Raw genomic sequence first — 15,625 nt, 5'->3', positions numbered from 1 at the left:
GAGACCACTCTCACCAGTGGTGCAGGCCAGCAGCTTAGCCTCAGGCAAACTATCCATCAGAACTCAAACAGCCCTTGTCTCTCTCCTTATGAATTACCTGCTTCTGAACCAGTCCAGAGACAACTCACAGCGTCACAACTGACCTTTCTGAAAACAAAGAATCAGAGCTGACATTAGGTCCATTTCAGGTTTTAAATGGAGTTTGTCCTTCCTTTGTAAACATAATGGTTTTACGCTGTGCCATGGGAGGTTCAGGTTGCATATTAGGAAAAATTTCTTCTCTAAAAAAGTGGTGAGGCAGTGGCACAGGCTGCCCAGGGAGGTGTTCAAGAACCATAGAGATGAGGCACTGAGGGACATGGTTAGTAACCATGGTGGGGATGGGTTGACAGTCAGACTAGATGACCTTAGAGGTCTTTTCTCACCTTAATGGCTCTTTGACAACAAATTCATGCCTTTTAATTACACTGCTCATCAATCCAGGATCAATGATACCTAGTTTCAGCCCAAGCAGAACACATTACCCTCAGTTTCTGAGCTATGGAAAACATGCTACTGAGGTGTCCTTGTGAATTCTTAATTGTGGCTGTTTGGCAGCTTTTCTGCATGCTTTCCAACCTCAAGGTAACCTACAAGAGACAGGCACTGATGCACTCCCAAGCAGAGACTGAAATCTATCCACTTCCTAGGGCCTACCATTCTTTGTTCCCAGCTCTACAAAAACACAGCCCAACTAATGGGAGCACAATATGCAAGATGCCAGAGCACCGATGTGATTTACAGTATGTCTAATGAGCAAATCCAATGAAGAGGTTTGTTGTCTACCATAAAACCAGATGGATGTAAGCAGTGATTAGAAGCAATTAACTCCATGCAGCACTAAATAACTTTCCATCATTAACGTGTTTTTTTTCTTTTTTCCCCCATCCCATTAGATATACTCAGGAAAATATCTGAAGGCAGGCACCATAGAAATTTCATACATTCATATGTGCAAGTACAGTGGAGAATAAGGAGGAGGGAGGAAAAAAAAACAAGATAGAATGAGTTCATAGTGGAGAAACACATGTAACTGTGCATCTGGGCCTTCCAAAAGCATCTCTGCCACATCTAACAGCCTTCATCTGAGACAAGCTTTTCTTTTACTCATCCTGATGTCAGAACTGCCACCAGCATTGCAGAAAGAAACCACTACTTGCAATAACCTTTGACACTGCATGTAGTCATCACAAAGAGAGCTGCAAGGCGCTAAAAGCAGTGGTGGAATAGTTGATTAGATCCAGTTAAATTAACGCAGGGACATAGCCTACAGCATTTAAGTTCTAAGCGCTGCAAAAAGAAAGCCAATTTACCAAAACACAGTGATTCTCACAACCACAGCACAGCTTTCAGCCCCGTAATGCACGATGAAAAAACGGAAAACACAGCACTAATGGCAGGGCGGCAAAGTTCTAGGAGCAAAGGAGGACAAGCACAAGTACAGCAGCCGAGTATACAAAGATGACAAAGATGAGCAAGAAAGCCTGCTTACCTTCGGAAGGCCTCAGGTAGCAGTGATGCCCAGTGAGATGCCTCACCTCCACCGACAGCCTTTAAATGAGGTCTGGGAAGGGGTGGATCCTGGCTCCACCTTTTCCAGTCACTCAGGTGCACTGCATGCACCTGAGCTCCCCTGGGCCGGCCCTGCCTTCCCACCAGGTGCTCCATCACTGCTTCAAGCTGTGACTCAGCACTCCCACTACAAGCCTCATCTGTGTGCGCGCCAAACTCCTTTTCACTCTAGTAGACGAGCAGTGAAACCCCTTTCTGTGTGGCTCTGCAGATGTCACGAGCTCGTTCAAAAAGCAATTGGCCGCTTAAGTGCCAATTCAGGGTAGCTAGAGCTATTAACAAGGACCATTACCACCGACTGGGAAAGCCCCCGCGTTGCAGATGGCCACAACTGGAGTTAAGTACTTGAAGGACCAGTCAGTACTTCCATTTCTTCCACATTAACCAGGACAGGAATCCTCACTGGAGACCTCTGCGTTCTTACCCTCTGTTGTGCTATACTGACTAGTGTAAGAAAACTAGAGAGAGGAAAGCAGTTAATCAGGTATACTGTTACTCATCAATGTTCCAGGGCTAGAGATCTTATGCAAAAATTCATGTTATAAGTTCATTGCTTTTCTGTTTTTTTGCAAATTATCATCATGGAGACTGCTGACTGCATCAATCTTGAGCGGCAACGGTGTCAAGGCTGACATCAGTGACCACTATCAACCTGTTATTGAATAAAGCCTTGTTACAAGGTTAAGCACTTCAGGGAATTATCTGCAAACACAGCATAATTGGTCTACAGAAAGCACTGATACTTGTGGCTTGGGGCTCTGAACTTTTTAAAAGCATTCTGCACTGGTGTATGCCTGTCTTCTGTCCAAGTTGACAAATAGTAACCCAACAAAAGTACCTTCAGCTATGTGAACTGTGAGAAAAGTGGGGGATTGTATAACTTCTGTGAAAACAACATCCTGAGATGGTTAGTCAGCATTTCCAATAGTGGGGACAAGGACTAAAATCAGTTCCCTTATTCCTTTCCATGGCTTTGGCACAAGGAGAACTTTCATACTCTGCAGCAGCTTCTTAGTTGAGAACCTGAAGTCTGCTTGAACAACACTATATAAAATCAGATACTGCACAACATACTGTTGAGTTCTGCTTGGATAGAGCTGAAACCTCTTCCAAAACAGTAGCCCACAGAAAAAAAAAAAAATTGGACATTCAGATGACTTGGACCTGATCATCAAGACTACACGCACAATGAAATCCTCTACTCAGAGCACTATTTCCAGTATTACCAGTCCTCCGCACACTTAGTTTCCTGCAAACAAAGGATGCTTTGGTCACACTGGCAGAACACAAGAAGCAAAAGCTAATAAAGTTACAATACTTCTCCTTTTTAGATAATATTATAAGCTGCCCTATGAAAAAACATTTTTTGTTCCCTGTTTTCCACATGAATAAAATTTACATGCACCACCACCTGCCTTCCCCATCTACACACTCCCACTGGGGAGCAGTAGACAGCAATAGGATCTTCCTTAGACAAGAGCTCCCTAAGTTCTTAGGTGACCCTAAGCATGCATATATTGCTCCCCTTTCATGACTGAGCAATTCCAATTGCTTCAGCCTCCCTACCCCAAACCTTCAGCCACTTGTTTAACGTTGTATTAGTACAGCAAATAAAAGCTTCTAATGGAGGAATGCAGCTGACTAGCTAACTGCAGCAAACAGGCATTCTCATAGAGATGACTGAAAGAGCTAATAGGAAGACTACGTGGTGAGCTCAGTCTCACAAGTGCTGCTTAGTACATGGATTTCTGCACAACCCCAGGATTCTCTCCCTCTTCTCTTCAAAAATAAAGGCAAGGGGTGGAGGGAGGCATGGAGCAAAAAGCTGGCGTGTGGCAGTTTGAAACGAGCAAGATGTTAACTAATTTTACTTTTAATCTTCCCTTTTGCTGCAAAGTGAGCCATTCAGGCATCACATCTTCTGCATTTTCCTTGCCTCTTTCAGAGAAGCATATTGGGACAGAACTTGCCAGCTGTCTGCCTCCTTCGCCTTCTGCTACCATTATCCTGAGGTACCACCCCACCTTCTGGCCCTACAGCTTTGGGGGGGAGGGGGGAGAGAAAAGAGGGAGGAAGAGAGGGAGGGAGGATGGAGAACACGCGCTTATTCTTACAATACAACACAAGGGAGAAAAGGGAAAAAAAATTACAAACCTAGATAAAAACTCAGATACAGCATAGATGGAGGGAGATGAATTTTCCAAGTAGCCTTCATCCACATGCGCACACCCCCACACATGGCAAGAGCCCTGTACTACAGTTTTTACTATCGCTCGCCTTACAACTTCATAAAATCTTTGCCATTAAGCACTCCATTCAGAAATAAAGAGCAGACACTTCTCCCCCCACCTCGACAGCGCATTCTATTGCTAACACTCAGCCAAATGAGTTGAGTCAGGTTTGGAATGACTGCCGTTTCACAGCTTGCAGTCTCCACGTACATACAGCATCCCGGAAATCAAAGCCCTAATGCCTCGTGCTGTCTGCGTGTAGGTGTAGCTGTTTGCAAAATATGCAGCATATAGAATGGATGTGTGGCAACAGCTCTACGTTTACAGATGGATCTAAGTGATGTGGAGCGTGAGCGCATCGTGTATCAGTTCTCCCTATCCTTATCTACAAGAAATAATAAAAAAAGGAGATTCAGTAATTCAGATCATATCCATTTATCTGCCTTCTTAATTATTCCTCTCTGTTTTGCAGGACCTGTTTTGTTTGGATTTTTTTTCCTTTTTGTTATTATTTTAACGAAATCATTCCAAACACTGTTTCAGCCAAACTATTTTAACTCCTTAAAAACTATGAGGAAATTGCATTCGTGTCAACAGCACATTACACAGCGTTACACTGATATCAAGAGACAGTTTTTTGTTGGACAGAAGAAGAACAAAAATCAAACCAGGTTACCTGAAAGGTAAGGTTGTTCACCACCAGATGACTCACGCAGAAGTCCGAAGCTAACCGATAACGATGTGTGCATCTTCCCCAGCTCCACTCACTCATTTGCTTTCTGTTACCGATTACGAATACTGTACGACACAATAAGTGGAGGATTCTCCGTTAGTTTCATTATAGCCCAAGCGAAAACGTAGGCTTTGTTTATGGTGCCGCCAATCCTCACACAAACCCTTCTCCGTCTATTCTTGTTGAACTTAGGAAGCCTTATTCCACCCCAACCAGCTTCCCCCCGCGTTTTGCTCAGCTGGAGGCACCACGAGGTCATCAACGGGCCCATCCAAATTAACAAGCTACTCACACGTGTGAGTGCGCTGCATTGTTTAGCTAAGTACTCTGCAAATTCAGGAACCGAGCCATAGGCCTGTCACAACTTGCCTCCTCGACCTAGGCGAAAATTTACTCAGGAACGAGATCAAAGTTGAACACAAGTGAAGAACAGACATCTTCACAGACACAGAGTAAGGTACAAACAGATACTCGTGTTCAACTCCCATCAAAGCTGGGAAGGCCTTCACACGCTGGTGTATCTCCATTCCTTTTGGAACAAGTGGAGGTTTGGAATTGCAGTTCTGAAGCTGTTCACGATAAATAAGAATCAAGCCACCTCTGTGATCGTACAACGACCTAGCACGTTCAAAGCAGTCTTTTCTGCAAACAAATCCGAAATGAGCAGCAGTGTCTGACACAGGCTCTCATAAGAAGCAGCTCAGCTTATTTCACAGGGTTTTACATCAAGCACTCACCTTTCTGGGCCTGTGACCACACCATAGCACTGAACTGCAAAGTGCTGTTATACTCAAGAAAACAAAACTGCTCAAAATGAAGCCCAAATACATGTATAAAGTTTTCCTCGGGATGGTAAAGTAGAATTTGATCTACTGATATGGCTTTTACCTCTGGAGTGCTTTCAGTGAGCAATATATTCTGCCAGTAAACAGTATCAAGTATAACTATCAAGAAAAGCCACAGGCCACTGAAACACTTCCAGACACAATAAAATAAGTAAATAAAATACATCGAGTCTCTTTAGAATTTCTCTCTTTACACTTCTATAAGCCCTCTCCTAGCCCTCACTTCACATTCATGCCTTATGCATGTCAGTGCTTTGGGCAGCACACATACATTCAGCAGCCGTTTTCAGGCACGGAGCATAGGAAGACAAAAAAAGCCATCAAAAATCCCTGACAAACACCTTGAGAACTCACTGAGAATTGCAGTCACTGCCATCAAATCAGACTGAGGCACTAAGTTTCCCAGAAACAAGGTCACATATTCCTTGGTTTTCTGTTTAGTTCATCTCTTTTTTTGTATGTTTTAATTAAATAATAATAATAATAAACATTAAAATTTAAAATAAGTTTTGTTACATATATAGATTAACTGTATTATATATTTTATGAGGGCTGCTCTGAAAGTAATTCTTCCTATTTAGGAAGTTGGCCCACAACACCAGAAGTGGATGTTAGTAGTACAGCAATAGAGGCTGAGCCTCCCCATCAACATTCAGTTCCATATTGTTGCCATGTGATAGATGGCAGTAAGAGGGTCAGTCTGACAAACTGATGTCTGACATGGAAGTGCATATGAAGCACAGAGGTGTCACTGAACTCCTTCATGAGAAAATCAGTGTCATTATCAATGCTTGATGAACACTTATGGAGACCAGACAATGGATATGAGCACAGGGAGGTGGTGGGTGGTACATTTCAGCAGTGGGTCACCTCTGCTGGTGCAGATGTTTACAAGTGCAGCAAAAAGGCTCTTGTTCACTGTCAGTGAAAATGCAGAGTTAACAACGGTGACCACACTGAAAAGTAGCATTTTGTAACTGAGAAGCTGCTCTGTCAAAAAATGTTACTGTGCTCACTGTAACTGTTGTAGTTTCCATGTAAATAAATAGGAGGCATTACTTTTGGAGCAACATACATATTTTACAGCTGCTCAAGACAATTCCTCTTCACACAGTGTGGCCCAGGCAAGCCTAAAGGTTGGACATCCATGCTGTACAGCATACATCTTTCCATCTTTGCTCATTTACAGGAAGCTGCTTACATTCCAGTGGTGCTGAAGGAAAATCTTAACATCTGAGACCTACAGCTCTGCATCAGGCAAATCCACTGGAGTCAGATGTGCAGGTGCAAGGAAGCCAGGTGGCACTGTCTGCTATGGTCACAGCTGGTGATGAAGAAATACAACTGCAGCACCTGGATCAAGGGCAGCAGGAAAAGCAGCCCTTGCAGCTTCCCCATTCCAAACAGGTTTAGAACAATGTATCTGGGTTCATTTACAGCTTACAGCAGTGAGTGCTGAGAACTTCAAGAGTGACAGTAATATAAAATTAAAGAACTCCACAAGAAGCATTAAATGATTGCACTGGACAAATACTTGAGAACAATAATTACCCATCCACCTAACTGGCTCTTACCTTTCCCTTTAGCAGTATTCTGATTTAGAGATCATCTTGGAAGAAATCTGCAAGCAAATTGTGCAGAATGGATCAGCTACTATTGAAATGAGAACTTTTCACAGGGTCTTCGCTTTGCTTTTTGTTTGTTTGTTTTTTACACTCGGTAGACTCTTGAATAGCTTCTCACTTCCTCATGCTGTTAGAAATTTTTGAGCTACTCCATCACCTGGCTTACCAAACACACGCTGGCCTAAAGTCAAAGTCTTCCATGTCAGTGGCACACGGGGCTATATACAAGCAAATGAAGTCTTTCAGTTTGTGTCACATGCCTTCCAAGACACTCTTTGCTTGTTTAAAGAGATGATATGCCACTGAAATCCATGAGGTGGCATCCACTTACACCAACAGAGAGATAGCATAGTTACTTGGGTACAATAGATGTTTCAGAAGCTGGAGAACATACTTTTGTTATTTCTTAAATATTTCAAGTATAAACCAGTCATAAGTGGCCGTTTTCTTTCTGCACATTTTTCTTCACTTCAGCAAAAATTAACAAAACATCCCTCTTTTGGGTCTTCATTTCTGTGCAGTCTCTGCACTTATTTTTCCATTTTTGAATTACTTTTTCTACAGGCCTCTGAGAACAGGAATTCTTCCAGTGCTTCAATTAAAAAGACCTTTTATTCCTATGTGCAATTTAGCAAAGTAACCCAGGAGATGTTTTGGCCATACAGTTGAATTCTGCAAATAAGAACTGAAGGTTTAAAACTGTCCTGGCTGTGAGGAAAGCACTCAAAAAGCTTTAGCACTGCTGATGCTAAGGGGGAGTGACAACTGTTGATGTTCCTTTCCAGTTTGCCTGATGACTTATTTTCAACTTAAAATCTTTTCAGTGCTGTTAGAATTAGGCTCCCAGTGATGAGAATAATTTGAGTCCTCAACTCTCACTGCAGAAAAAAAATCTAAGTACCTGCAGAGGATGTAGGAGTCTGACATATAGACTCTATTGTTTAAGAACTTGACTTCTATTTCTCACAGAAAACAAAGCAAAACAAACAAAACAAAAAAAAAAACAAAAAAAAAAACCAAGCAAACAAAAAAAACCCATGAACTTCCAGTTACCTTTGCTCAGCATTACACACTGCCCCCCAAAACTCAGTGGAGGCTCTCCTTTAATTTCACTTTTGTTTACAAATTAACGAACCTATCAGTTTGGAAGTGCACTAACAATGGAAGGGTTTGTGCAAATAAACAAATCACGTGCTTAATTTTCACATGGAAATCCCTAAGTTAGAATCAGAGAATCCTATCTGGGATGGCAGCTGAATACTACTTGTCAACATTCTGGAAGAGAAGCATTCTGGAAAACTTGAAATTGCTAAACTGAATTCAATTGAAAATAAGTTGAAAAAGAGAAAAGAATTCTCTTACATGTTTGCAAATTGGTTGTCAGAAGCAGCTACCAATTTCAGGTGTTCTAATTTATCTGTTTTTCTATTTAGACAAATATTTAGGAAGCTTGATTTATAGGCAGTCCTCATCATTTTAAATTAGTCCTTCTAAGGATGGAATCACAGTACTTGTTACTTCTGAAAAATCTTGACCAAATGCCAAGAGCCTGTGTGAAGGAGCAATGCTCCAGAGAAAAATAACAATATTGTCAAGATTTTGAGCAGGTGTACCTACCTGGTTCATATGGTGCCAGAAAACATCTAGTGCAAATTGCATAACTCTGGTACCTCATACTGCAAGGGAATAAGCTGATCTTTTTCAAGGGCTACCTTCATATTCAGCCTGAAGGAAAACAACACGGGGAAACAGCCTGTGACATACCACAGCCCATGCTGTCACCTTTATTAATAAAAATTTGATCCATTTCACACCTGAAGAACTGCCTGACTGAACATTAAAAGTGCAGTGATGAAACAGTGCAACCCCGACTTTTCTAAATGCTGGCATCTCTAGCTTTCTTATTTGTCTTCAACAGAATGAAGTGTTGCACGGCTCCCCTTTAATGTCTGTGCACTGAGTTATTAAATAAATGACTGTGTGCAATGGCAGTGGCCCATGACACGCAGCTATTTCATACTCACAATGCAAATTCAGCTGGATGGATGAAGCTGTCAAAGTGCATCCTCAGTAGGATATTTGTTAGCCTCATTTTGCTGCTGTCACGGGCTATACACGTTATTCTGGCCTACTCTCATGCCAGGCAGGAGTTCTGAAGGCACTGCTAGAATAACCAAGTCTAGAAAGCAGCACAAAATTTACTTCTACCTCAATCTCCCTTTCAGAATAACAATAGAAGGATAAGCTGAAGCTTTATAACAGCGTAGAACAAATGGTGGTATAGAAACACAAGCATGATCAAGGAGCAAAAATGTGATATGCAAGATTTTGAGGACATATTTCATAATATTTTTGTGATTCCATGGCAGGGTTCTGAATTTCATCTTCTCTGGTAGATCACCGATATATACTGCTAATAGATGTATTAGCCTACAGAGGATCTGGGGGATGAATAATTATCTTCTGACATCAAGGATGGAAGACAAGTGAAGCCAAGAGATGTTAATGTGACCAAGCACCTCCACAACTACTACTGCCTGATAGGCCCCAGTTCCAGCTTCTGGAAGTGAAGAGAATGATGTGCTGTCTGTGCCCGGGCTGATGCTGGGCTCTCCATCACTTCTATTAACTGTGCTAGTGACTTTTGAGGCAGTTACTTGCATACTGAGCACTGCTGTGATGCAACTTAAGTTACAAGGAATGCCAGCAGAAGCTGACAGTTTTTGGACAGGATAGTAGTATGGACAGGATTGGAGTGTCCCACTAGAAATAGAGGCCAGGGTTAGTCGTATTTCTTCTGGTAATTCAATCCTCTCAAGATAACTGCTTTTAAGCATTCAACCTCCTGCAATCATACACAGTAAGTAAAGCCCTAATGATCTACATTCAGACACACACAACCACACCACCATGTACTCACATACACACACACACACAGATTATAAAAGCCAAAATAACTTTGGCACAACACAAAGAGGTGGCTGTCAACAAAAACAGATGGTCAAAGAATTGGGCAAACACTCAGAGTTCCAGAAATGAAGCTTTTGCTTTCATTCTAAATGCCACACTTTCTTAACCAGTTCCAGACAAGAGGATACATGAAGCCAGTCAAAAGCTAGCTTCCTGCCAGGCTTCTCTGTTTTCATGACAAAATTAAGAGTCCACAGATGGAATAACTCAAAGCTAATTTCTACACAGGTTGGTTTCCCCTCTCTCCCTCCTCCCCATGATTCTAAACAACAAGAATAACATATTGTAGGAAATTAAAGCAACAACTACAAGAGGAGAAAAAAAAGTAAAATTGGAGAGTTAGGTCATTTTGTTGCTATGACTTCAGTATGAGGAGAGCCGTATTTAATTCAAGAAAGTATTTTTCTCACTGTGTCCAAGAAAGCTGTTCTTACAAAAAGCCTGAAAAAAATCAGCTTCCACCATTCCAAGTACTTTGTTTCTCCCATTAACTGAAAGTAAAAAAAAATCTTACTCTGGTTCTGGCCTGTGACCAAACTACCAATGGCTTTAGAAAGTCCAAGCTTTCTTCCAATGTTCTTTTTATACCGCTTTCTCCTATATTCCCATCTTTCTGTTGACTGAAATGGAACCCACAGCAAAGCAGGTAAGGAAAAATGCTGTTGATCAGAATATGTGTAGCTTGCTGCGCAGTAAATTGCAACTGAAGTTCTTGACTGTCAGTGCTAGACACTCCTCTGAAACTGCAGGCGTAGTGACCCTAATGTTATAACCACTGAAGGTCGTAGAAGCAAAACGCAGTATGAGAGTTTTTGATAGTTCAGTAAGTGTTAACATTTTTCAGTCCTAGAGATATAAAGTTTTAGCACACCCAAGAAGCATATCAAATTATTTTTCACCTGCCTTCAAATTGGAATCCCCAAGTTCTCAGCTGAGAACAAAGGCATTCAAACACATGGCGTGTGTTAAAAGTTAACCTCTCAAAGAGTTGGGGTTTGTCAGCCATCATTGCCCTGCTGTGTTTTGACTGAAACAAAAAGAATTGGAGAAGAGTAAGTTAAATAAAAAAAAAAACAAAACTGTTGTAGAAAAAGATATAAACATGGTTTTGTTTGTTGAGGCTGTAAAAAAAAAAAAAAAAACTGTACAAGAATGCATCAGGAAAGGTTTTGAGCCTAAACTGTGTGTTTTTCAACAGTTTGATAGTTGGAGTTCTCTGAACATAAACTTAGTACAAAACCACCACCATTTGCAAAAGCTCTGCCTGACTATTTTCAGATAGCTTAACAACATGAGATCAGTTCCAATGCAGAAATGAAACCACTTCAAGGACCAGCAGCTGCCATTAATGCGGACAGAAGAAATACATTATTTGGAACAGATTAATGTTAATATTTAAGACAGCTGAAAAAAATAAATCTACCCACGGACTTCAGCTTCATTCCAGTCTTTTGTCAACATACAGTACACAGCATAGAAAGTAGCACTGGATTTCCACTTGTGTTTAAGGCACTATTGTGTTGGAATTCAAAACCACCACCCTGTTACATAAGGCTCTGTGTGCTTCACAGAAACTTTAAGACCGCAAAATTCTTTCCTTTTGCTGATGGTCAGTTAGAGGTGGGAATATGGAGCTCCTTCTGGCTCTTGGCACTGAGATCAGAAATCTGAGGGCAGAACTCCTGATGTGACTGTTTCACCTGACATGAAAATAACTGTCAAGAAACTTCACTGTTACTCTCAATGTGACCCAGCAAGACTATGCCCAGATTCCCTCAACCTCAGGTCGTTTTCTTCATAGGGAGTAGGGATCACCACATCTCCCAGAGCACTTAACTGGCTGAAACATTAACTCTTGCCTTCAGTTGTTTTCCTGCTAGAACACACACACCTTCTGAATGGTTAGATCCCAGGGCTGAACAGGCATTTCTCTTTCTAGTACATTATAGTAGATTTCTTATACATCACTTCCTCTGTTCATACCTATAGGGTAAAACTGATTTCACCATGCACATCAACTACAGAACCACATCAGGATTTTCTTTGCATAAAGCACCCATTATGTAACTGAGCAAAGTGCTCATTAGCTACAGCGAGCACTGTAAATGGTGGAGGTTAGCTTGCTAAAAGACTGACCTTTCTGAATATCATGCCTCCAAAATAAACGGCGCTATTTGCTGCGTTTGAAGTTCTGGTTAATTGGAACCTCTTTTTCCTACATTTTGTCAAATGCAGTAAATGTCACTGCAAATTTTAAGTGACATTAACTTGGCAAACACATCTAATTTCCCAATGGCATGCAACAAACTAAACCGCTGTTGTTTGCACTATGCTTGTTAGAGCTGATCTCAAAGGTCCAATAGGTAACGAGAATTTGAGGAGCATCCATTTACACATGAGCTCCTACCCTTTGACTTCAGCAGTAGTTCAATTTATGATGATGCATCACGGAATGGCTGCAAAATTAGCTGTGTGGAACTATGCAGATAAAGGCAGTTTGTTGGAAACTTAAAACCAACGGCAGATTCTGCTCTGATCTGATTGTTTTACCTAGCCCAGGTACAATCTAAGGGCAGGGCAGGTCAAAGGCTTCCTACACCACTGTGAAGCTGAGATACTCCCAAGCTCTCTGATTTGGGAATGTTCAGATCTAACTCAGTTTCAAGCATTCTCTTTTTCTTCCCAGTGTAAATTTCAGACAGAGCAGTTAAATGCTCACCTACAGAACAGTAACTCCACATACTGACATGAAGAAGGAACCTAATTCCCAGCCTGCGTCTCACCTTTTGGGCCTCTGGGAATATTATAACCTGAGAAATATTTTTTCCCATTTTAAAAACCTCCTTTAGTAAAAAAAATGTCTTCTGCCTTCCACTAACATTTAATCTCTTTCCATACACGATACACTTAGGACAGTGATGTAAATGAAAGTAGTAATTTTAAATAGAACCAAAGGAAAATAAATCTCAGCGGAGATTATACTTATATAACTAATTATTTCCTACTTAATTCGTTACTAATCACATTATTATTTCCATACAGTCCTGTATCAGTTTCCCATGTAAGCTTTCTGCAATTTAATAAACACATTTTTTTTTTCATTACATATAGTTGTTTACAGAAGTAAACACACTCAAACACCAAGAAACGACTTCTGGGATTATCCAATGGCTCTTACTAATATAATTAAACCCTATGTATCCTCTTAACTTAGAGAACTTCAGCTGAAAACAAACAAACAAAAAAATGTAATGTCAGTAGGAAAAGACTGAACATATTTTAAGTAAGCTTTACCGTGACTGCCTTATCACAGTCTTAGGAGAGGACAAAAAATATGATTGCACATGCACGATGAATGACTTCTTTTCATTGGATTTAGGGCCCATCACTTAAGATGCTATTTTCCTTTCTTTTGGTGGCAGGGTACAAAATTACCTCAATACTATGTTACTGCTTTGATAGCACCTCTGGGGTGGGGTACACTGTGGGGTACACAAAGGCTGTACAGCAGAGGCTGCTGTGCAAAAAGGAAAAAGGCAGCTCCTTGACTCTTTGACTATAACTAAAATCTTTCTCTGCTGACCACTAGAGAATTCTTTCGCCACCTATCACTTTGATCTTAGAGCTTTGCAGCTAGTGCCTTAAAGCCATGGTCTGTTATCAACTGTGCACTCAGATTCCACCACTTCGGAAGCATTCTTCCAGTAGATGGAGTACGTGAATCAAAACCTCTGGAATTTTTCCTCACTGACCCTGCTGTTGCCTATCTTCCTGCTTTACTAGGGCACAATAGTATGCTCATGCTGTACATTTTTTAGGGTATACTCCTGTCTGTTTATTCAAGCTTGCTTTTATTTAAGATTGCAGATAAACTGTAGTAGCCTACACACAAATGTCACAAGCATTTCTTCTCCAAGTACTAGATCCTCAGCAATAGCACAGTTCTGCTGAGTTTTATAATCAAGTTCCTGTGGTCACGTGCACCTTCACATCTTTCACAAAAATTGTTGAGCAAAACAGCAAGATCCAACCTTCAGTGGGTATAGAGACAGCATAAGGAAGATTCTGGAGACTACTACTGCAAGAGACACAACACACTCACAAAGAATCATTGAATCATTAAGGTTAGAAAAGACTTTTCATCTATCCCAACCATTGGCCCATCCTCACCATGCCCACTGACCATGTCCCTCAGTGCCACAACTCCACAGTTCTTAAACAGCTGCACCACCTCCCTGGCAGCTGTTCCAATGCCCCTCCAATCTTATCTGAGAAGAAACTGTTTCTAATATTCACCTTGAACCTCCCTTGGCCACATCTTAAGCCATTCCCTCTTGTCCTATTGCTGTTACCTGGGAGAAGAAGCTGTTCCCCACCTCATCACAACCCTTTTTCAGGGAATTGTAGAGAGCAATAAGAGCTCCCCTGAGCTGCTGCTTCTCAGACTGAACAGTTCCAGAAGAAGCAACAAATAAGTATCTTAAGAAACAAATACTACTGATTTAACTCTTCAGAAAGAGGGTGAGCAAGGTCAGATCACAGCAAAACTGGGACAGTATTATAACCAGAAGATAAAAAGTCCTTCTTTCAAGAATGAAGCCTACCTGAGTCATTTAGGTATCGAGAACATGACATTACATTCATCTTTACCTTTGATATCTTAATAAACTTCTGTATGCTCAAGGAGTCATCCACTCTCACAAGATTTCCCACTCTGTCTGCCAGAAGTTATCCAGATGTATCACTGCCCCTGACCAAGGAAGCTTAACTTCAGGGGAATTAACTCTCCTGCCCCATAGTCCACAACTCCAACAAGCCAGAGTTTTCAGAAAAGAGTAAATCAGTAAGTAGCCACATACATATTGGTGTAATAAATCAGATATCTTGGACATGCATTAGTACTGCAGTAGCTGTCTCTTAACCACTCTGGCAGCTGACACCAAGGAACTGCCTAGCCCAGCATGCTGTGACACCTTGGTAAGAGGACTATGCAGCAGGCACACAGGGACACACAGTCAAGTCTCCAGCCCCTAGCAATTTGCAGCCTTCAGATTTTGTGAGCTCAAGAAGGCTTTTCTATGCTTAACAAGTTTCAGTGGGTTTCATTTCCAGGCACTTGTCCAAACTCCCCCATGTCTGACAAGCCATCACTCACTCACTCAGACCTGTGCACAAACCTGACATGCACTTCCAGGAGACCTCAGTGGCTTCTGCTCACTGCTCAGCCACACCTTCCATCCCCAGCACAAAGTCAGCTGCATATATCAATGCAGATAGCTTGTATAAGGACCCTCTGCAGTCAAACTATCTGCCCCCTTGATATATAGAAAGAACTGAAGCAGATATGTGACAGAAAAGCCCTAATTTTTGGACAGTGATGGGATGCATCACAGCAAGGAAAGATTGTGACAAAATTTTAGTCAAGCAGTCACTTGCTCAGCATCATTCCTGCAGTTGTCTACTCACAAAGAACACTGAATTACTCCTAGTCTGGTGAGGATTCAGCTTTTACACTAGAAGAATTAGAAATGTGTTTCCCTTTCGGTTGCTTATTCTGCTTTCTGTAACTCTTCCGTTTATCCTCTTCTGCAGTGCCCCAGCTCCCTAGGT

The sequence above is a fragment of the Cyrtonyx montezumae genome, unplaced genomic scaffold, assembly GCF_038088225.1.
Source record: "Cyrtonyx montezumae isolate F1298 unplaced genomic scaffold, pur_monq_1.0 scaffold_2, whole genome shotgun sequence".
In the NCBI taxonomy this organism is placed as follows: Eukaryota; Metazoa; Chordata; class Aves; order Galliformes; family Odontophoridae; genus Cyrtonyx; species Cyrtonyx montezumae.
This window is presented reverse-complemented; position numbering follows the sequence as displayed.